Source organism: Acromyrmex echinatior, chromosome 7 (assembly GCF_024713525.1).
Source record: "Acromyrmex echinatior isolate Ae372 chromosome 7, ASM2471352v2, whole genome shotgun sequence".
Taxonomy (NCBI): Eukaryota; Metazoa; Arthropoda; class Insecta; order Hymenoptera; family Formicidae; genus Acromyrmex; species Acromyrmex echinatior.
Window position 1 is genome coordinate 9,014,176 of NC_141858.1, and position 23,391 is coordinate 9,037,566.

At 36.5% G+C, this 23,391-nt stretch overlaps 1 long non-coding RNA gene across 1 annotated transcript; it reads right to left on the reverse strand.

Moving 5' to 3' along the window:
- Positions 1-661: 661 nt before the first annotated feature.
- On the reverse strand, positions 662-5,607 carry LOC147909151 (uncharacterized). The gene is made up of 2 exons (XR_015545664.1): positions 2,495-5,607; positions 662-2,318 (listed from the first exon to the last, which is right to left on the reverse strand). It is a non-coding gene; the product is annotated as an uncharacterized LOC147909151 (long non-coding RNA).
- Positions 5,608-23,391: the final 17,784 nt, after the last annotated feature.

The following is a 23,391-nucleotide window of genomic DNA, read 5'->3' on the forward strand; positions in this document are numbered from 1 at the left end:
TGAATATAAATAGCGAAATAATCGATTTTCATTCATCATAAATGCGGCGCGACGTGGCGAAGATAAGCGTATTTGTGCGAACTGCGAAGTTATAAAGAGCTCGAAAAGTTTTTGCGGTTACGGTATGAACCTAGCCTCGTTACATCTAGATTTTACGCGGCTCGCGTGTACCGTCCACTTAATATCGAAATAATCCGGTATATTTTACCATATGGATGTACGCTTTGCACATTCTTGGTGAGATGCGTGAGTTGTCGCACCACATTTGAGCAACGATGCGGGTAAGATATGAACCTATGCGAGGGGACGTATTCCCTCGATTCGCAGATCTATCGCCCGTATCACCTTCATACATCAGTTTCATATAACCGAACGATAAGGATGATAAACCATGGCAAAGTTACCGCCTGAAAATTCTTGATAAAAAGGATATATGTACAAAAGAGAGATAAAAAAAAAGTACACGCTATCGTGATTCTATTAAACTAAAATAAATATAATTTAATATGCAATGTAATTCGCCATCGTATATTTTCGCTTTGATATTTTCGTTCGAAAAAATTATCCATAAATCTGCAATATCAAATTCAATGCGATAATTGTGTAGATCATACAAAATTGGTAAGTCCAAGACTAAGGAATCAATGGATCCACTTTCACGTTTTATTTTTTTATTCCAATAAATAATATTCGAGGATTTAAACAGTTTGAATTATTACGTGGAAGATTAAACATCTCCCTCTTACGTAATGGAACGAATTTAAAGAATCGCCTTTCGAAGGATTACGCAAATAGTTGTCATGTTGTCGGGGAAGGAATCTAATTTGTGCCTCGGCCGACGATACGATCTGAAATCTGATTAATGCGAAACTATGTAAATGCCGGGGGGGGGAGGGGAGGGGAGGAAGGCTCGTTCAATTATACAGTACGTTTTACTCCCGATGTGCATAGCGGACCGTGCTTCTTTTTTCAAACAACTTTCCATGCAACTTCGGACGCCGCCGAGAGCCTATTAAAGTGCAGGCACGCGATTTAGTGAGTAGACAAGAATCAGTTTCGCGTATAAGTGGGTGTCGGGAAAACTCATTTGGAATCTTGCCCGAAAATACACTCGGCCGTTCGCATTCTTACATATGCCCGATATCGTTTCAATTGACTCTTCCCGAAATGAAATTTCCATTAAATCGAAAGTTTGATTTCGTGTTACATAAGTTAGTCAACTCTGTATTAAGAAGACGTTCTGCATTGAATCAGTCGACAGATCCACATATTTATTTTAACAAAATTTCTAACAAAATTTCTAACAAAATTCGTAAAGAGAAATAAACTGATGGACAGATTCTCTCGAAACAAATTTCTATCAGAAAGAATTTTGAAATAATATCATGAACGTTTCATAGTCTTTTTTATCTTTGTATAATATTCTTAATAAAATTATATCCACATAGTAAAAAATATTTTGTATCTGTGTTAGAAATAGTGGTTCAAGAAATATGGTTCAAGTTCCTATTAAAATTTTGTGTTGAAACATATTCGAGTGTTAATTTTACATAATGCAATTATGTTATTTAAATATTTCGTGTTAAATTGATATTCAACATTTCTTAGTATAAAGTTACAAATTTATGAGTAAGTAAACAAGTAACATAAAAATATGTTTTGAACAGGGTTACCAAAAATTAATATTTTTTTTTATGAATAACATTATGTTTCTTTTTTTAATTATGTTTTTAATGTTTCAAATACGCTTTAAATAGTATTATAAAAAATATGTTAAAACATGTTTAAACCATATTTTTTTACCAATCCTGGTTTGAAAACATAAATTCTACACTGTTAAATCCATCGTATCAAATTTAACCTGATTTAAATCTGATTAAATTTGACACTATAAATTTAACAGTATAAGATAAATGAATAAAGTATGTATTAATTTAACATGTTACAAAATTAATTTTACTAAAAAATATGCTTTAACAGTTTGCTTACAAACTGTGTCACTGTTTATGTTAATTTTTTTTTTAATTTATAATATATAATATCAGTATTAACTCTTTTCAAATATATTCATCTTGTATTAAATTAACCCAAAATGAATTTGAGTGAACACGTGAAAGATGTTAAATTTAAAAAAAAATGTTTCAACTGTGCATATTTTAACGGTTAATTAATGTCAAATTAATGTAATATCGTTGCTATTAATTTACACATCGCAAGTAAACGTCGTCACTAAACTGCCACGTCTTCACTGACGATCCCCTCAAATTCGCGGGAATCTCGCACGAGGATAACTCCATGATGTATTTTATCATCAGTAACTGAAAAGAGAAAAGAAAGAGAGAGAAAGGAAGAGATGAAAAAATAGCGCGAAAAAAGGAGTACCACGAGATCGGGAGAAGACGGAACGACGGACGAGGAGAGAGAGAGAGAGAGAAAGAGAGAGAAACGGCGAAAGAGCGAGAGAAAGGAAGAGGATTAGAGAGAATAAACATACCTGACGGTTCGCGCGAGCACACGGCGGCGGTTTATTATTTCGTCTGTGGCGAAGCGGAGCCTTGTTAACCGTCCCGGGGACCAATCGGAGACTCTCCACCATGGACGCCCCGACCATCGGTCGACCAATGGGTGCACGTTGTGCCACGTACACGCTACATCGCGTGTCAGCCCAGCACCTCCTCTCGCATCGCCACCCGGAGTCGCGTGTGTGTTTCCCTCCGCGCGCGCGAGAACTCTTTTACGCAACCTTCTCCTTCGTTTCGCGGTGTCACGCCGATGGTGTATAGGTTACGCGAAGGCGTACGTGTGTTTATGCACATGCATTGGATATATATGTATGTGTAAGCGCCTTTCTTCCTAAGCTAACTCGCTCGCTCGCTCGTTCATCCGAGCGACGGCGATGTGCGCGCGAACCTCGACGTCGCTCGGCGCTTTTGTTTTATTCGCGAATCTCTCCTCTTCTTCGTCTGTGCGGACGCGCGCTTCGCTTTCGTCTCTCGCTTCTGTCCGTCGCGTTCTCTCTCTCTCGAGAGGGTAAGAGAGGACAACTGAAACCTCCGTGCGGCAAAACTCATCCTCCTCCTCCTCCCGTCTCAACCCCTTGTTCCTTCATCCTTGCCCGTCCTCGTCCGGCGCGAACGCACCTCGGACGTTCTTCGCACACCTCTTTCTTTGCGCTTATCGCACCGGATTGCAAAGAAACGCGAAGGAGAACCTAACGAGCACGCACTCGTGACAGTCCATTATCGATTCTACACCCCTTTTTCCTTCGTTCTTTTTTTGTCTACGTGAGAATGTACATCGACTCTCTACGGAGACTCATTTCACGACCCACACGTGTCTCCCGAGTTCTTCGCATTCATAAATTCTCCATCCCGATCGACGTCAGACAATTCTATTTCAGATTCGATTCATAATGGCTCAGAACGCGATGTACAACGATAAGTGAACCGCATTGTAATATTAATTCTCCGTTGCTGATGATGAATCTGTTAGACCCAATAAAATGGTAGTAACATTACACCTACATTATAATTTTCCATTCAGCAAATATAAATACATATAATACATATTGTAGATAAAGCAGTTATGTTCTTGAGTAGGAAATTATAATTGATGTAGTTAGTGTTAATTGGTTTTCTTCGGTTATAAATCTCTTGTCAAAAATGTTACAATTCAATTTTCTTTACGTTGCATCTGCAAATTTGGATTATTTTTATTAAAATATATTTAGTATTTACTCATTTTTGTACAATCGGTTGTCATTTTGGTTCCTTGAAATTAAAGCCTTTTGATCAACATAAATTAAATAGAATCGATTTTACATTTAATTTGTGTTATTGAGCCAATATCGATAATTGAGGGGATGGGCGAAATAAACACAATTCTACTTAGGTCCTTTTTCCGACAATTAACTTTTTCTTATAACATTGATCGTAATAGAGAAGTATTGTAACATGTAACTTCTTAAAGACATTACGTAAATTCATTTGATATTGTACTCATTTGTGTATAATAAAAAAGTAGCAAATTATTTTAATTTTTATTAATATCAAGATTTTGTAATTAGGCTTTTATTCCGTCCATCCCCTCAATTATGTTATAGATTTTGGTGTCAATTTCGGAAAAAATTAATTATGTAATTTTACAGTTGTTACGTTGAAATAAAAATAGAAATCTGAACAGACACACCAAACATGTATGTACGATAATTCACATTAGTAAAAAATCAAATATAAAATGCTAAATAAAAAATCAATTCTATAAACACTGATCGGTTTTATCCGTGCACTCAATGGTATTATTAATATTCAAAGACTAATTTACAACACATAGCTTTTATACGCATAATTTTTCTGCAGGCGAACGTAAGTTGGAATTGTTAGATAAGGTTCTCGTTCTCCAGCCTTTATTCGGAGATTTACGCGCGGATACTAATTTACGTGGACAAATTCGCTTCTTTCCCTTTTTATTATCGCATAATTCAGTCAACGCCGACGGAGTTTGTTGTCGACTCGTTTGTTTAATGACTCGTTAACGAACTCTCGAGCCGCTCGATTATCGCACCGCGTTTTCCGATATGACAGGTCGTACACTCGCGGAACACAACTTGCTATCCGCAACGATTTGCGCAACGCGACTGGTTCGCGTGTGCATGTGATGTGACCACGGGCGTTTTCGTCGAATCGGATAAATACCGATGCCTATCGCGGAGATCTTAATTATTTTGCTTTTCCACCGCGGCCGATTCAGCCGATTGCCACCTTGTTTGCAAATCGACGCGGTCGGCGCTTTGGATTTTTCGCGATTCGCGTTCGCGAATAGTTTGCAGGTATCCGCAATAATCACATGCGTGCATGCCACGCTCTCTTGTCACTCGTTAATAACTCATGGATAATAATTTTTATATGTAAAACGCCGAGGAAACTGCTAATGACACTCCAACACTCCAACTCGCGGCAGTCGGATCGCAAGTTCTATAATCATCGCATGTCAAAGGTTTATGATAACTGCTTGAAATCGTCGATCTGTTAGCAATTAAATTAGCAAATCTATATTTATATGTCGGACAAAGTAACGAAAAATTGACAATCCATATTGCAAGGATAAACGATGCAAATATTTTTAGCCTGTATGGCAGGAAAGTGATTTATTATAGGAAATTATGGGTCGCTTGATTTTATGCATAATAACAATATGTGTTCATTCCTATAATAATTGTACATTCCTTTTATGTTCAGGCTGGAAACAAATCTACAGTATTGAACGGGAGATAATTCCTTATACAAAAATAAGTCGAAATGCAGAATAAAGTTTTTTCGTCCGAGACTTTGTGTTCGAGGAAATTAAGTTTGAAAGTCATGGAGTATACGTGCACTTAATAGAGATACGATCTGTGGAAAAACGTTGCATGTATAAACGTTACGTTTTTTATATGTACGACTTCACAAATAAGTGGCAGGATTAAAGAAAATGTGACAAATAGTTAAATTTTATTTATTTATTTATTAAGAGAGAACTTTGCTCACAACAAAGCCTCAGATGAAAAAATTTATTCTGCACTCTTGACTTATTTTTATATAAAAAATTATCCCCACCTAGTATATAATATATATCTTAAATATAAAATATAAAATAATAATAGAAATGAATTAAATGTCCAACAAAGTCTTTAAATTTCAGTTCTTTTTTTAAAAAATATAAAAAATATGATAACTTAATAATGTTTTACATAATGTAATATCTTTTTATTACAAAAAAATTACAATTTAACGCTGATATATAATAATTGGATATATTAGACGCTTTATGTGTCTATGTAATGTTCGTATGTTCATTGTGTCACTAATAGTGAGAAATATCTTGTTGCTGTCAAAATTAATAGGTATAACGACGATAACTTCGTTTTTGCGTTAATGTGTTTTTGAGAACCGAACACTTTCGTTGCATATTTAAAATGTTAATCGTGGCCGGCGACGACATGCCTCCCCGAATATATGGTCGCTTCGTGAATGGCTTCTGAGATCGGGGGAAACGATTCTTTGAAACGATGTGACACCTCGCGTGATGTATGAGCGCACATTGGAGTACTTGTTAATTCAGAGACGGCAGTTTCCGTAGGATGCCAACGGTTAATGGCTGTACATTTTGAGTAACGTCTTCGCGCCTCACCGGGATGGATGCGCGCATGAAAACGTCGTAGGTATTTTATTCCGTATTATTATGCTACTTTGTACTCGATACCACAACATCGAACGAAGAGCCACGTCACATAGTTGTTAAGCTGATACTCGTAACTCGCACAAAAATACATCGATCGAAATGTAATTCCAATTGATTAAAACCTGTCTCTCGCATTAATATTAAAACAATGTCGTCATGATATTTTATAACAGTCTGTAAGCCATTGGTTAAGAAATAAAATTAAGTTTTTTTTTTAATATTAAAGTTTTTTATAAATTTTGATAATAAGACCAGGATTGTCAGAAATTCCTTATCTTAAAATTCCATAATTTCCTTGATTTCCAGACAAATTTCATGATTTTCTCTGACGCTTTAAATAGTATTTTGAAATTTTTTGTAGTTTCCTGATTTATGCATATCATCAAATATTTGATGTTAAGAGAACAATTCAACATAATAATGTAAAAAACAATTATATTTAATAGGGCTTTCGAAAAACAAACAATAATAAATATTAATAAGCGGGCAATGAGAGCATTTACAGCGATATTTAAAGCGCAATACAATAATATAATTATTGTAAAGTATTGTAAAGTATTGTAAATAAATCACAATACTTTTGCATTACGTGTTGATACACAATTCTTGGACGTTTCGATTTACTTTAAACCATCACCCACACTATGCTCATCCTCTCTCTAATGCAGAGACCATTTCCAACATTTACGGATTGGAATATTGTTATGAAAATTATATGGCATTGCTAATGACGGTTTAAAGTAAATCGAAACGTCCAAAAATCTTGTATCAACACGTAATGCAAAAGTATTGTGAATATATTATATGAATATATTGTATTGCGTTCCAAATATCGCGCTGTAAATTGCCCGCTTATTAATATTTATGTAATGTAAATTATTATTAATGTTGGCATTATTTGCATTTAATTGTTATTAGTATTTGAAAACTACGTAAGTCTAATGTATGTACATAAACTTAAAATTCTTTAAAGCCGAGAATTTTAATTTTCCCGAAAATTTTACAAAATTCCTGACATTTCCCTGATCGCCAGTTTTGTGGCAACCGTGAAAGCAGAAACGATAAGATAAAATTCTTATTTTTGTGTAAGAACAGGCACCACACGACATTTTTCAGAAATTTTTGAATAAACCGGTTTCGAGGTCTCTAACCTCCAATACTTTACGTGTTACTTCAATGTTTTCGAAAAAACATTTAGTATGTATCAAGAGTGTCAAACAAGTTAGATCATATCTTAATACACATCCACAAACTGAGATAGCTGAGTAACTGAATAGCTGCAGGAACTGTATGTTTGCGTACAAGGAAATATACATCTGCTGCAACGGGCGTGGTATAATTTGTCTGAATTGTTTGAATATATAAAGGCAGATATTATCGCAAATGTACGTAACCGCGTAAACCACAATGATCACAATCAAAATTAATCGAGAATACAAGGCGTGAGCCTAAAAACTAAATTATTTTGTTCCTCTAATAAACTTCCGACACGATCTCCGGCGTTATCAGTTTATCGATTCTTTTTCGGAATATCCAGCTCGAACGCGATAACATCGACGTCGAAAATTCTGCATGCTCAAGCATTGTATCGACGCATGGCGTGCCGTGTGAGCCGACCGCGAAGCACGTGATTCAGGAGGAACGTAATTAGCATAATTTCAAGGAAATCATCTCCCACGCGACGTCTTGTCACGTCGTATCCGTATACGAGCGATGGCGCTTCACGAAATTCGACGATTTGTGTGAAAACTTACGACAATCCCGAGGGAGATCAAACAGCCGCATGGCGCGATCTATAGCCGAGGCAAGTCACGTAGAATTTGTCATAGAATGACTAAGGAAGGTGGTGAAGGAAGGACAGTTACAAGGACTCGCACTTTTCGAAAACGCGTCGCGATGCATCGAGTGCGTGCCATCAGTATGCACCGCACTGCATATGCATTATGTCACCGGTCGCCGACGATTCCTCACAGTATCGCCTGATAATCCTCAAATCTACGATAGAATCGGCTGTCGGCTCTGACTAGATCGTGGGTGGCATCTCTTATTTTTACCTCCGTCCTTTGTAGACCGAATCACAACATTCGGAACTTTCACAACTTTTGATCAAATGTAGGAGACCATCGTGTCTTTCTGCATGGAGATGTTTATTTTTCATACGAGTTAAAATGAAAAATAAATATCTTGACTATGCAGAAATTTTATTGTATTTCCTTAAAGAATTCTTATATTTTTTAATAAAACGTAGTTGTAGAATTTAGATTATACGAGTACAATATAAAAAAGTGAGAACGTCCAATTGAAATAAGTCGACAAACGAGTCTGTTTAAATAAACAATTACTGAAGATCTGAATTTATTTTGTTTTACTTGAATTTGCTTGTTAAATTTAGAAAGAAAAAAGAAATTTATCAAAGATTATATAAGAATATATGTAGTCATATCTCGGTTATATAAAAAAACAGAGATGATACAACAAATAATTCAATATAAAATAGCTAAGTATTTATATACATATAATATATAATAACTTCAAAAATAACGGAAATAACGGAACAAAAATAATGCGTTTCAGAATTTTTTCTATTCAAATATATTCTATTGTTCTGCGGAATTTGAAAAGATGCGTTTTTTGTTTCCCAAGTTTTTTTAATCACAGCAGACTTAACTTTTAATGGAACACAACCGCCTTCCGTGAATGCTCGTTCGGTCGTTGCAACGTCGTCGTCCACGCAGCATTATTCTCGAATTTTTGTCAGGAATTGTAGAAGGAGTAACACGTATCTACGCGAAGGTGACACGCGTCGCGTGAGAACGTGTGACTGCGAGACATAAGCCGACGAATTAATGGGGTTATTTTTTTATTCAGTCGCACACGGTGACCACCACTACTCCCTCCGGTCCGTTGTCGCTCCCATATGCCTTATACAATTTATTTTATTTTATTTTATTTTATTTTATTTTATTTTACTGGATCACGTCACAGAATCGCGTCAACCACACAGCGCATGAACTGCCTTGCTATGTAAAACGATCTAATGTCTCGATACGAATGAATTCGTTAAAGTCGATTGATGTATTCCCGAGGGCATCACATGTGATTTTGTGTGAATCTGAAAATAATTTTGTTGGACTATTTAAAATTTTATGTTGGGCTCTCTAAAAATTTGTATTCGGATATCAAAAGAAATGTAGAACGCTCAAACTGGTTACTAAAATGTCAACATTTTTTGCAGCATTACTTGTCATGCTTGAGTTTCTTACATAATTATTTTGATCAGCGCTGGGATTATATATGCCGATCGGCATTTAGTGAAGTAAGAGGCAGGAACCAAGCTGAAAATCGACCGAAATGTGCAAGTAAATCCCAGCACTAATTTTGATAGTCTAACAAAATATTTTCAGATTTGTTTCTATTTACATTTTAAGCGTTTCAGCAAAATCATTCTTTCCATAGGCTCTCATTTATTATTTACGCCCTTTTTTGCTCTCTCGATGAAATCCATCTAGAATAAGATCGAGCGCTTGTCCTCGAAGAGATACGATTTCTTTTCAGATTTCCGACTAGAACTTTTCAGTCATCGCCATTTTCCATCGTGCGCGACTCTATTATTAGCGTTGGTCGCATTATCGTGGATGCAGGACAAGTCACTGATTTCGATCCGACGAGTTGGAACAAATGGCTGCCACAAAGGCGCGCCGTTTATCTCTAATAGAAATAAAGAAAAACCTCTCGTTGTGGCTGGACAGGCTTCGTGCGCCATCGGCATTGATCATGATCTGTCACGAAATGAAATTCATACGTGCACGACCTTTTTTTTATCGTCTATTCGAATGCGGAAGCAGCACGCTAACTGTCTGGTAATTAGGGCTTTGCGGAGTCCATACGTAATGCGCGCGTATATATGCCCTCGATTATTAACTACCATCTGAACAGCTCGCGATAACGGTCGACAAGCTCACTTATTTAAAGATAGAAACGTACCATCGAAATTAAATGTACCATTTGTCTTTGTTAAAGGACTATATAACGAGGGAATTCATGAAATTTTTATCAATTTCCCCAAAAAGAATTTCAACGAAACATAATTGCTAGTCTCATAAATAATTCATAATTGTGAGTCTACGACAAACATACCTTTAAGTAGATAAATAATTTAGATACGATAGAATTGATAGGTGGGATGTTCAAAACACTCTAAAAAATGTTTAATTTTATAGTTATACTTTTTACTAATATTAGGTGTTGGAATTAATTCGTAGCGTTTTACAAGTGATGGGAAGTACTTTCATTAATGTATTTTTTAATGCTCATGTGAAATAAATAACATTCTTTCATTAAAAAACGCTACGAATTAATTCCAACACCTAATACATATTACATTATCCAAGTATGGGAAAAGTTTATCTACTTATTCGACTAATTATAATTTGATAGAAGTATGATTTTTAAATATTATTCCATCAGTAACAATAGGAGAATTCTAATACATTAGAAGTTTGCATGAATTTTAAATGTACCCCTCAGATGATGAAATAAAATGTATAATAACTCGAGTATTATTTCGATGTCGAGGCGTAAATCTAACATTCGAACGACAAGGAGCGTTTTATGAAACAATCATCAAAATATCATCCAAATATTCTCAACAACAATAGTTGTCCGAGTTATCTCTCGTTAAAAAAATTCGCGCCCGTAATTGCTCAAATCTTATTGAAATGTATAGCGACTCGTAGATGACACTATCCCAGGACCTCACCTCGCGCATTATTTCACAGCGAAAATAATGTAATTCTGGTCACACTGCAAGAACGAGAGATTTTTATCGCGACGTGGCTCCTCTTCGTGGTGCCTATGACGCTTCCACTCGTCACGCATATCTCTCGTTCCAAAGCGTGTCTGCGATTGCAGCAGCTTTAGCCCGTGGAACGGGATTCGAGAAAAAAAAAACGGGAAAGAAGAAGATGCCATTTTCAAGGTAATCGTAAAAACTTAATAAAGTGTGATACTTTCAAACTCTTGCAAAATTTATGAAGTTATATTCATATAGTCATTTACTTCGTATGCATGAAAAGGTCGATTTTATTATTATAGAAGTATCTAAAAATTTAGCTAAATACAGATTTGAAAATATTGATTGAACCATCAAAATAGTTATGTTAGAAACTCAAGTAATGATGAAGAATTCTGCAAAAAATTCAAACAGTCTAGCAACCAGCTTGAAACATCCTGCGCAATCATTTTGATAATCCAATAAAGTTATTTTCAGATCCGTATTTAGCTAAATTTTTAGATACTTAGAAGGCAAAAACGTTTCATGTGTAAAATTGAAAAACCGCTGTCAATTGTATTTCTCGTGAATTTTTCTTTATCGCAAAAAAATGAAAGTTGAAATTTGCCAGAAATTTGTGTTCGGAAATGTATTTCGAAATTGTATCGTGCATTTTACCGGTTTGATCTAACTGTTTTGCATAAGAACAACCGACCAACAGTTTCTAAAGAGTTAATGCCTTCAGTTTCACGGTCAGATAGTGTCGGATAATAACTATAACTACGCCTGGACGAACGTAAATTAGTCGAAGTCTCCTGGCATCTCTCACGTGTAATAGGATACAACTCCATAACATTCCGTCTGAATCCTACTACCTATCGGATCTCTCCTTTGAAATATAAAACGCTAGAAATGCAGGTCGAAAAAATGTAATGAAGCTAGGCCTTCGGATGTATCTTCACGATGAGTCTTTCGTTGAATGACGTCAAAATTAAATTCAAATACAAAATATTTACTATTATAAAAAATGTTTTCTCTCAAACTAACATTTTCCAACGTACATATTTTTTTACTAAATATATAATTATTCCGTGTACGTTTGGCTGGAATGGAAGAATTGTAAACTACTATATAGTGACTTTCTCATTAGTAAAATAATTTTCCCATATAATCCCAGCAATAATCGAGCAAACCAACAGCAAAGGTAACTATCGAGGACATCGGCGAGACGTTGTCAACCCCGATCGGTGCTTCTTCCTCGTGAATGCATCTCATCGAGACAAATGGGTCAACGTACGACAGCTGACTCAAAGCGGATGAATCATCGTGCGCATCGGTTGTAACCATTCGTTCTGACGTACCGAACTCTCGCTTCGTACTTCGCTCCGAGAAGAGAAATTGTAAAAAGAGAAGAAACAGAAGCACGCCAACGAAGTTTACAAAGTATGTGACTGTCACGGTTTAAAGTGACCAAGAATAATCGCGTAATCATCCCAGGTATATTTATAACGTTATTCGACAACCACTTCATCATTGCTCGCAACCTTCGTTTTATCCCAATTTATAAGTTACGTTACATTTTTAACTCGCGCTACATTGATTGTATAACATTCCTGAATAAAAATAATCTAAAAATAACGATCTTGATGAACGCTTTTTATTTCTTCCTCTTCTGTTTCTCTTTCCTTTTGGTGCGTAATGCGTTGTGTTTGTGAGAGAAGTTATAAAATTATATTATACCAGCGTAATCTTCTCTTCTCGAAACTTCAGGCGAAGCGAGTTGGTTCCTCTTTTGAGAAATCATCTCGCTTTGCGCGGTGATGTGTTGTGTTTCTGAAAAGCACCGTGTGCTTGCCCTCGCGAGGTGAGGTTGGAGCATAAAACATCCTCCGCTGTGGTTAACGGTTTGCCTGGTGCTTCTCTTCGCGTTTTGTACGATAAATCGCTCGAATTACGTCACTGGAATTTTGTTGCGCACGTAATCTACAAGTACGACCCGTCGTGCATTAATAAAATGCGGAAGAAAGATGTAAATTGAATCGGTCCATTCTGACAAAGTGTATCAACTTTAACAGGAAAAATGAGCATGTTTATCAATCTTCAACTTAAATGCCTCGAAAAATTTATTCGTGTCGTCCAATTTATTTTCGCGTATCGCACTAATTATTTTAATTCAGAAATTAATTTAAAAGAATAAAATCAGAAGTGAAGATCATTTTTCCAGCGATTAAAAAAAATGCAGAAATGTTTCAATTTATTTACGCTTGAGTAGAGCAATTTTTTGTGTCGTTCATTTAAAAAATGCTTGTTTGAAAGTCGATTCATTCAAACAAACTTAATTTCGGGAATCAGGTTTGAGATAGGAATCCAGGAATATTGAACGATCCAGATATCGCCGTGAAATTTAAACAAGCGCTCTCAATATCTACTAAATAACGGTAAATCGCGACTCGAGCGAAAAGATCTTCTCATCGATTTTATCATAACCGTAAAATCATTCTCGTAACGTTCTCTTTCATTAAACGACGTCTATAATGAGATTTTGACAGACTTTCTACAACAAGCCAATACTTAAGCTTTAAAGGAATTGATCAATCATAGTCGATTATTCTTTTCGACTGTGATTGGTCAATTTCTTACTTCTACTTCTTACTTCGTATATTGTAAACGACGCATCGTGTCTTAAAATCTCATTGTAGACGCCATTCATTTTAAAGGCAAAATTTAAGATGTAACTTGGAGTTTTTCAAGTCGGATTTTAGCTGAGATACATGTCCTACATATTGCTACAGATTGAAAATATTATTCTTTCGGGATTACGTTTCCAAATATAACAGCGATCGCGAGATAAGAGCGAGGAGAAACCGCGACCGTGCCGACTGACGACCATGACGAGCACTGCTGATCTCGCGACGTATTCCCGACCGCGAAACAATGTAATATACGTCGTGTGTGAGTACGTAGGAGATCGCGCGGAACAATGTATGGTCCTGGGTCGAGGGTACGTAGCGGAGAAGGAAGACGAGACAGAGGGCGAGGAACGAAGGGGGGAGGGACGGGGTACGAGAGAGTCACGCACGTACGCTGGGCCTTATCGTCGCGTTCACATCCGCCGACTCGAGGCGAATAGAGAGAAAGCGGAGAGGGCGGACGGAAAGGGAAAAAAAAATGCCGGATTCCCAGGATCCGCGGACTCCCTCCGGGGGCGGCGAACGCGCGTACGTCAGTAATGCGGAAGAGATTTCGTGCGGGTTTAACTTCGCGAAGTGTAGACTTGAGAGACCGGCCTCTACCCACACGGCCAATTTGTGCACCGCCGGCGCTGGTTGATTAATGCGCGACGCAACGTATCGCGGTAAGTTACGAGAGAGAGAGAGAGAGAGAGAGAGAGAGAGAGAGAGAGAGAGAGAGAGGAGACGTCAAGAGCATCCGCGATGATCTCTCGTCTCTCGCGAAAGTTTCGCCAAGGGGAAACGCCTAATTCCCGGAAATCATATGGAAGCATATTGTAACTTTTGATTTTTCGAATCGTTGATAACTGCGATCAAATATATCATTTCGATCGCTATATAGTTTCTATATGATGAGAAAGTTTTGCTGAAATATCTCAGTTTAACTAGATCTGAAAATAATTTGTTAAATAATTATACAGTACACTTAAATTGTTTGCTAAAATATTAAAACTTTTTGCTTATCGTTGAATATTGTGTAATTATTTTCACGATCCAACAAAATTATTTTCAGGTCTATCCAGCTAAATTTTAATATCTTTTAGAAAAATCGTTCTTTCCGTACAGAGAATATATCTTTACCAAATATATCTTTAGCAAAATACTGAAATTACAAAATAAGATAAAAAAAAGAGCAAAAGATAATATGATAAAATATAACAGAGATAACTAATAAAATAAAAAATGACTTAAAATACAATACTTATCTCTACTTTATATAGCTCTTTCTATCAAAGTGTTTCTTTAAATCATAATTAAAATATTTTAATATTCAGTATTTCTGTATCACTATAATTAAAATCAATTGCTTACAATTAATAACGTAACTTAAATAACTTTTAAAGTTTGTTATCCATTATATTCACTCGATGCTTAGCGACAATAACAAATAGCGACCCGATGCATTATTTAAATTGTGACTTACGAATATGAAAGATTCGCATTGCACGATACCAGATGAACAACCAGGAAATATCGCGAGTAACTTGCTTGAGCTTGTACGTTTTCAGGACAACCAATAAAGCTGACACTACGAAATGTTATGCAACTATGTGCAATGTGACTCTTTCTCCCTATTTATGACTAGACCCAACGCAGATGCTATCGGTTTTCGAAGGTTGACGATATCGCACCGCAAAAAGTAATATACCGCAACAACTAAGTCGACGGGTTTACGAACTGGCTAGTGTATCACATGTCGCATTAATGTCAACAACATACAATAAAATCATTCATAACCACAAATTGTGTTCTCACGATAGATTTTCCGGCGAAATTGATAACTATCAGAATCACACGATATCTCCATTGCACTTAATACTGGAAAAACCTTGACAAATTTTCAGAAAGAGAGAATTCATACGGAGGAGCATTAAGCTTTCTTGTTTGCTAGATTTACCATAGATTTGCATTCGCAATAAGCAAGTTTGAAAACATATCGTTTATATTAATTTAAATCGTCTGTAAAAATATCATAAAGGAAACGCAGTGATTTTTTTTTTATTTGAAAGGTAACGTGAATCATCACTAATGCGGCTTCCCCGGCTGAAACTGCGAAGTGGCTTCAATCTATCGACTAGCTAATTAAATAATCCTCTTGGACGTGGTCGCGGCTCGTAGACGGTAGGAACAGGTCGATACATCTCATTGTAACAGGATAAACAGGAGTTGGGACATGGTGGTGGTTCGAGAAGCGACGAAGTTGGGTGGACAAAGTTGAAGGAAGGAGGACAAGAGGACGAGGAGAGGAGAAGATCGGGGGACTTAGCTTCGGTTCGTGGGCCCACCGGCCGTTGGAATCCGAGATCGCGTCTGATCGCAATTAAGGCCCCGCTCCGGCTGCGGCTGTGAATATTTTATTCCAGTCGTTGTCTCCCTCTCGCCGTCTCCTTTCCTCTCTCTCGTCCCTTCCTGCTCCTTTTCCCTCGGTTTCTCTCCTCGCTCTGAACCCTCTGTACACCGGCAGTGTTACACCGTGCACCACACACCACTGCTCCTCCGTCTCCACCTCGGGACAACACGCTCGGATCCCTTCCTCGTAATGCGGAGGACCGCTGCCCCTCTCATCCGTACCCGCTTATGTACCCCCAGGTTGGGGGAGGTACCCAATTCGAAACGAGCGAATTTGAATACGGCCGGCCAGGTTCAGAAACAATGGGGACATCGATGGACCACACGGGATGCGAGCAAATGGTCGAACAACCGCAGGACATGCGTTCCTGGCAAGGGTTGCTCCTTTTTTTTCCGAGGCCGCGAACTACCCACGAAACTACCACCAACTATCGTCAGAGTAACTCTTATTATTACAACTTATAATACATCACTTTCGATATTTAGGCGCGTTTATGAATTTGTTTAAGAAATAGTTAGATATAATAATAATAATTTGATATTATTTATTGACCTCTCTTTCTTGATAACGAATTTGTAGTATCATTGAAATATACAGTATAAAGAGATTAGGATACTTTATTTGTCAAAGAAACGCGGCTGCATGAAATTATAGTAATGATGTATTTGTAATAATAATTAGATATTTAAATAAATTTTTCAGATATTTTCAGAAAAATTATTTAATAGACTGAATTATTTATAACTTATAAAACATTTTTTGATAAATATTCAACAAATTCTCATCATAATTTTCACATTTCACTTTTCGAGCATTTTTGAAACTTTCAATTGAATTTTCTACATATTTTATTATATAATGTCAATATATATACGACATATATATACTTAATATAAAAAGAGAATAAAATGCATTTAAATTTCATGAAGCAACGTTTGTCTTCGACAAATAAAGTATCCTACAATCTTCTTCTACAGCATTTTGATATTCAACGAGGACTACAAATTCGTTATCGAGAGGGAGAGGTCGGTAATTCGGTGGTTCCTCGACAGGAAGGAAAGGACGAGGATCTCCGGGAGTACGAGAGAGCGAGGAAAGGAAGGACCTTTTGTGAAATCGATACTGGGCGAAGATGGTATCGGGCGGATCCAACACGTGTAACGTACTACCGCGCCGCCGGGACGAAATCAAATTTATTTTGCTGTTATTTCCAGCGAGCTGCAGAGCCGCTGGTCCGCGAGGAAATATGGGAAATCGAACTTTCTGGAAGCATCGTCGGAGAGAGGGATCTTCAGGTATATTACCGCGGATGTAAGCGGTTACATCGCGATAACCGATGACGGCTGACTGGTCGCTTACGAATCGTACGAGAGCTGGGAATCTACTATTCGCATCGTAGTAATTAAAGAGTAATACACAGAAAGAATAGTTTTGCTGAAGTATCTAAAAATACAGATCTGAAAATAATTCGGTTGGATTATCAAAATAATTGTGTAGGACGCTCAAACTAATTGGTATAAAACGTCAAAACGTTTTGCAACGTCATATTTAAATTTTCTAATTATTTTGATAACAAAATAATTATTTTTCCAACAAAATTATTTTCAGATCTGCATTTATTTAAATTTCTAGATACTCCAGCAAAATCGTTCTTTTCGTAAAATAATTTAAATTTAAATAGATAATAATTTAAAATTCTGAAAAATATTAAACGCAAAAAATCTATGTTAGAAATATAATCAATGAACTTCATAATCGAATCAAGCTTGAAATAAAACTTCTATCTATTTTCTGTAGAAACTAATACTATTGTAATATTCAATCTCTTACTATACCTTCGAGTAACATAAATCTTACAGAAATTAGACATTTTTATCGTATCAAAATAAGTATTTATTGATCAATCTGTATGCCATGATAATTTATAGACATGCTAAAAGCCTCATAATCTTTATTAACTTCATTTCCTATGTAAGCGAGAAAGCACATAATAGTATATGACAAAAATATCGCCGAATTCCCGGTACGTTGCTGATTTACGACGGGCTATGTCGCGTCGAGTATCTTTTCCCACATTCGAACGAAAAATTATGTGCGGTTAGCGCCTTAAGAGGAGGATGCGGCTACAACCCACGGGAAACGTCTTACGGTACAGGAACGTGATGGGTCATGTGAAAGACGGGGATACCTGTCGGGTTCATGGGGTGGTCCCGTGTCACGAATGATCGTCCTAAGGCGAGTGAGTCCAGGAGAGGGCCAGCCAGGCTCACTGTCGAGGACCACTGCCACTAAAAAAGACAAGAGATCGGCCAACGGGGACAACTCATGCGGAATCGCTAACGAGCCGAGCAGACACCCGAACGATGGATGGCTCGAAGAACCAGAACCCGAACTCTTCGGGCTTCGATATGTCTCGAGAAAATTCCACTTTTTGGCTCGTCCCTTCCCCCGTCCCTATCCCTCGACGAAGGGATGCCTAAAATATCCCGATGCTTTCCGCTTCCGATACATTAAAATGACATGGAGAAATAAAAGGTGTTTCTATAAAAAAAATTATTGACTAGTACGAAATACTTGCAGACATTTAAAATAAAGAAAAATTGTGTGACGAATACAACATTTGTTATTAATAATACAAAATAATAAAAATATAGTAATGATTAAGAAAATGAAATATCTAGTTTTCTTTCATTTAAATGATTTATATATCGTTAATTTTTGTAGTTTATATTCGAATCAATCAGCCCCTGGTAAATTCAATGTTCATTTTATTTTTTATCAAGGTTTCTTAAAATTTTACGACAAATGACGTGTCACAGAAATTGCAAAAAAAAAAAGCATAATGCAACTCCAAGATTTATTTGTGATATAACCGTTTCGAAAGTTTAATCGCGACGAGCACGCTCGTTTGTTTCTGCCGCGACATGTATGACGATTTCTGAATCGGTTTCGATGTCTTGAAGATTATCGCGTGACTCTGGCTGGAGTTTGACCCCGGAATAACTCGGACGGAACGTATGGATGGGCTGTGGTGGGACAAGAGAAATGGACAGAGGGCATGGACGGGAAGATGGGGCAAGAGAAAGAGAGTGATACAAAGTCGATGGAGGCGGTTCGAGATATCAGATCCGAGCTTCAACGAGGAAAGAGAGACCCCGAAGAAAAGATGGCGTGTCGGCTGTAGGAAGGAGCCGGTAGCCGGTAGGGATGTTCTGGTGGGTGAGCACAGCGTCCACCATCGCTACCACACCGATTGATTGCTCCGATTGCTTACATTCTATCGATAAAGCACCAACAACGAGTCAAACTAGAGGAGAGGAGCACGTTCCTCGAATATCTGCCGCGGGTTGATTCCTAAGTCGTTCGCCTTTTCAGCATGTCTCTGGTACCAATGATCAGAGATGCTGACAAGAGAACGTGCCAAAAGATGAATATCATTCGTCTTTCAGTGTAAACCGCGAAAGATAATCACTGCTCATATTGGAATCTATCCACACTTGATCAAAATATTTAATTAATTTGTTATTATAAATATACGTCTTAATGTAACAAAAATATTGTACATAATTGTAATTAATGTCCTAGATTATTTTCTTCATTTTTTAACCTGTCAACCCTGACAAATAACGTATAACAGTACAACTACGAGTCCACTAAGATTAATATCTCCTGATAACACATTCGCGCGAAATTTATATGCATTCCGCATTGTAATAATACGTATAATTGTCCACTGAGCGCATAATTAATCAGATGTACATTATAAATCACGGCTCCTACGTCTTGTACGCCAACAATTTTTCTTAACGGGGTTTAGTCCAAAGTATCTCGGTGAATTCGACGCTGTATAATAATGACACCGGTAGCTGAAATGACATATTTCGATTCCGGCACGATCGAGCACCTTACCTACCGTGTTGTCGCTGCCAAGGAGTACAGTGATGGATCGACCGGTGGAGGAAGGTCTTCGCTGTTATATGCGTATATGGGAATACTTTTCGTGAGAGAAAGGGAGGTGATTCGATATCAAGCCGCTGTCATGGCCTCGTTGCAGTCTCATAGCAATTTCGAGAGCGAGTATTCTCGAGCGGATACCCGTAGCAGCAAACCGCGCGTATATAATCGCTCCCCTTTGTACATATTCTATCTAGCATCCTCGAAAACTTCCAACTGTCTTGAGACGCGCCGAAGTCCGAAGAAAAGAAATGCTGGCAGGATCAGAATCTGAGGAGAGTGATCGATCACTCGGACGAACTTGCGTGCGCCGAAACGAAGGATGGAAGTTTCACCCGGTCATAGATATAGTCACGTAGAAACCCGAAACGTCGCTGTGAGAAATCACGAAACAAGGTTTCATTAACGTTATTTTTGTAACGTGAATGTATGTAAGGAGATCTTGTTACTGACACAAATTAATTCAAGATACGTTGAACTTTAGGCTGTAATCACATTAATAATTACGCAATTATGATTAGCGACTAATGATTACTTTTCAATCAATCAGAGTAAAGCATCATTGATCGCGTTGCTCTAATTAGTTAAAAAGTAATCGTCATTCACAATCACGCAGTCGCTAGTATGATTACAACTTTACGCCATTCCAATCTAATTCTTTTCAAATTTGTGAAAGAATTAGAACGTCAAATCGACATTTAAGAGGTTGGCCATAGCAGCTCAAATAGGTTTTTTTAAATCTTATTCTAAAAAAGTATTGCCGAGATGTCTAGAAGTCTTAAAGTTCATTATTTTTATATTCTTATGTCTCAAAAAGTATAACTAATGTAAGTTTAACTATAACACAGAGCTGGGACAAGAGTGTGGCGAACGAGACATTTGTCTCATATAAACAATTTGAAGGGGGCACAAAAATAGTAATATAATTTCCTACATATTCATTAACGATGATTTTGAGTTACAGTTTAATGTTAAAACATTAAATTGAAGTTAATAATAAAAAATTATTTAAAGTCATTTTAAGTCAAGAAAAATTATCAAATGTAGGAATTCTTTCAATCGAAAATAAAATAGAAAATGGAAGGCTAAGATTTTGATATAATAATTCTGTTCCACGAGGCAAGATTTTCATACAATAATTGATAATTTCGCTATCAAAACACGAAAAATATTATTATGATTTTAGTAACTGTATTTCATGTAACATACATATAAATTTATATGATTATAACGTATAATTCCTCTCCTGTGATTAAATTAATATTAATATATATTATTAATTACTATTAATTAATATTTCTTATATCTCACATGTCATAAAGAAATTTTTTTTTTTACTAAAGGGGCGTATTTTTTTATTTTACCTCGGATGCCGAAATGCTTAGTCCCGGCTCTGCTATAGCATAATATACTATAAAAAAATTAAATTAAATTATAAAATTAAATTTTTTTGGGAATATTCTAACCCTCGTCTATCAACTTACGTATCTTCGAACGACGTATCTACTTGAAAGTTAACGTTCGAACATAACAAAGTATTACGTTAGATGAAATAACTTGCAAGTTGGCTTTTGGCTATGACCTTTTAGTTAGACATAATGCAGTTATGCGTGCGATGTGAGAGAGGAATAAAAAAAAGATTCGTCCTTTGCAGTGCGTCCTTCCAACTCCCGATGCAGCGATCGGTTAGACGAGAACGCGAGATCTCGCGGAACAATGCATAAACACGGGCACGCGATGCATTATGCATGCGTGCGCCCTGGCTTTTCTCGAGCACGATGGGAGTGTCATCAAATCAACGCCCCATCCGTGTCGTTCACGCCTTGCACGGCCTTCCAAATGCGATTTTCAATCGTAATTACGACACGTTATACATGTATGTACGCGCGCGCGTCTTTCTCTTCTCTTCGCTGAGGCGGCGAAACAAATGTTGGAGGAATTAGTTACCTGATTCCTCTGTCCGGTCCTTGATCCCTACACTATCTTTCTACGCTCTTTGCTAAACAAATGTGATTCTAACAGCCAAGGCCGAGAAGAGTTTTTAAAATGTGACGCTCCTCGTAGCGAGAGAATAAATTATTCAAGCGAGTATCTAGAAAAATGATGTAGGTACACTGAGAGAAATGTTTGATATAAATCATTTATTTTGTTGATGTGTGACATATAAACTTTTTTTTTTACTTTTTTATTTAAAAATTATATTAAACATTACAATATTTTTATAATAAGTAAGAACATCTTAATTTATTCGCTCGTCTATGGCCGTTTATTTAATATTGTTGACGTTGAGTTTCAATAACGAGCAGTTTATCTTTTTAAAAATTATATCGTATTCTAATCAAACTGTTTGGAATTTTAATTAGAACAATTAAGTTAAAAAATTTTAATTAAAAAATAAGAAAGTTTTTGTAAGTTATATATCGATAAAACAAATGATTCTCACACCAAATATTTCTTTTAGTGTATACGCGTTGAGAATGACAGTTTTTCGTAAAATTATTAAACGAGAAGCAAACTTATTACCTATACATCACATTAAAAAGAGCGTGATACTTTACGGACGAGAGCATGTCGCCTTTTTATGAGTAGGTAGTATTCATTAAATCACTCTTCGTGCTTTTGGTTTCGAAGATATCCAAGTCATGAATTTATGTACACGAAAAACTCGCGAGTAGCGACAGCGATCCCAAGGCAGCTCATCAGTGTCTCGAATTACATAACAGTGATGTTTGACTCGTTTCTACGAGCATTCTTACAAGAATGACTTAGGAATATATCGAATCTCTTACCCCGCAGGAGACGGCGCCTAAATGGTCAAATTACAACTCGGACAAGGCGATACTTGCACCGCGCGAGACTTCATCGAAATTAAAGTCTACACGGAAGATATTATATAGAAACCCTTTCGGGTTTAGATATAATATAAACTTTCCTCTGATGAGAACATTTTATTGTTTTTATTGGCCGTTTATATTTTTCCGACATTTCACTCTTCATGGTGATCTCGGTAAACCACACGAGAAGTCATTGGATAATTTAAATATTAAAAATAAAAATAAAGATTCATTACGTTACTGAGTATATACACTGAGAAAAGCGTTTGATATTTATAATTGCATGATAAAATAATTATTGTGATTAGAAATGTCATTTTTAATACTTCTATAATATTAGTAATCATAATTACATATTTACAGGTTTTTATACCAAAAAAATATATTACCGAAAACGAATATAAATCACCGTTATTTTTTATTTATTATGATATGTATTTCTTTAACGTAATAGTGCTATAAATATTTGATTATTATTATTAAGATTATAGCAATAATAACTATAAAAATAGATAATTATTTTACTATGCA